At 49.9% G+C, this 1,432-nt stretch overlaps 1 non-coding gene across 1 annotated transcript; it reads left to right on the forward strand.

The window, feature by feature from the left end:
• Positions 1-610: 610 nt before the first annotated feature.
• TRNAT-UGU lies at positions 611-684 on the forward strand. The gene has a single exon. It is a non-coding gene; the product is annotated as a tRNA-Thr (tRNA).
• The last annotated feature ends 748 nt before the right edge of the window (positions 685-1,432 follow it).

Consider the following 1,432-nt stretch of genomic DNA (forward strand, 5'->3'; position numbering starts at 1 on the left):
CTGGCAATGCAGTTCTATCAACCTAATCCCGGTGTAGATAACAGTATAGATAGTGGCTCAGCTGTCAGAACTTTCTGGAGCTATGAAAGGGGAGGGGCCCAGCCTCTGTAGCAGGAATGCAGGCAAGTTCACAGCGGGCATTATGGGATACTGGTGGAGGCCAGTTATGGTGATATAATGACCAGCAGCATTTACACTGACAATTGTCATTTAAGTTTGCTGCAAAAAGCACTAGGCCTCTCGTCGAGGTGGTTTTATTTTGTCACCAAAACAGGGCAATTTTGTCGCCAGACCTGGCATTGCAGTGTGTGCACCAGCCAAAAGCTGCTGACCGAGGGAGTGTTGTGTGTTTTTCACACATCTGAGCAATATAATGATGCTGAAGTAACCTTGTAGTGCAGACCTGGCCAAAGATTCACACACACACACACACACACACACACACACACACACACACACACACACACACACACACACACCCCTACCTTGCAAGGAAAACCTCACCTGCTCCTCTGCTTTGCAGAATCCAAACACAAGCAAAGCGTGTCAGGCCCCAGTGGGGATGGCAGGGAGTCAGGTGTGGGCAGACACTGTGCTTTAGCCACAAGCAGGCACCATGGCTTAGCTGGCTAAAGCACCTGTCTTGTAAACAGGAGATCCTGGGTTCAACTCCCAGTGGTGCCTTGTTGACTAACTCTTGGGCAACCTGGTATTGGCTACTGTGGGAGGACAAAACACAGAGCTCTTTGGTCCAGCCCAGTAAAGTTGTTTAAAATATACTCACAGGCACTGATAACAAACTTACTGAAAGTTTGGGATTTAAGAGCTGATAGGTCAGTGTTCCAGCCTGTCACAGATGAGCCTGCTTCCTCTGGGACAGGGTCAGGTCTGGGCTCTCATGCTGAATGGCTCATTGTGGCTGCCAGAACATGTGGGCAGCTCATATAGTTTACATGGAGGGTTGAGTCCTGCTTTGTGCACCGTGTGTGAGAATGAAAATCCTAAACGGCCCTTTGAAATAACGAATGCAGCAGGACGTGTTATTGTCCCTGCCCCAAAGCAGACAGACCAATGGAGAAATGCCATTGACTCCAGGGTAATACTCCACTGCCATTTTACCTTGTTTGCTTGCTAAACTCCCTCCCAACCTTGAGGGCTCCCAGAGCCCGATATTGAGCCTGAGCCGAGATGTCTACGCTGCAAATTTACCACCCCACAGCCCTAGCCTGGGAGCCTGCACTGGCACGGGACAGCGCTGGGTGTTTCATTGCAGTGTGGACATAGCCTAGCATTATGTCTACACTGTCATTAACACACCCAAGTCACTATTCTCAAACCCTGGGTCAGTTGATTCAGGCTTGTGGGGCTTGTGCTGCAGGGTTATAAAATAACAGTGTAGACACTTGGGCTTCAGCCCAGCCTCCGAGACCCC

Source organism: Mauremys mutica, unplaced genomic scaffold (assembly GCF_020497125.1).
Source record: "Mauremys mutica isolate MM-2020 ecotype Southern unplaced genomic scaffold, ASM2049712v1 001354F_np12_obj, whole genome shotgun sequence".
NCBI classification, from domain to species: domain Eukaryota; kingdom Metazoa; phylum Chordata; order Testudines; family Geoemydidae; genus Mauremys; species Mauremys mutica.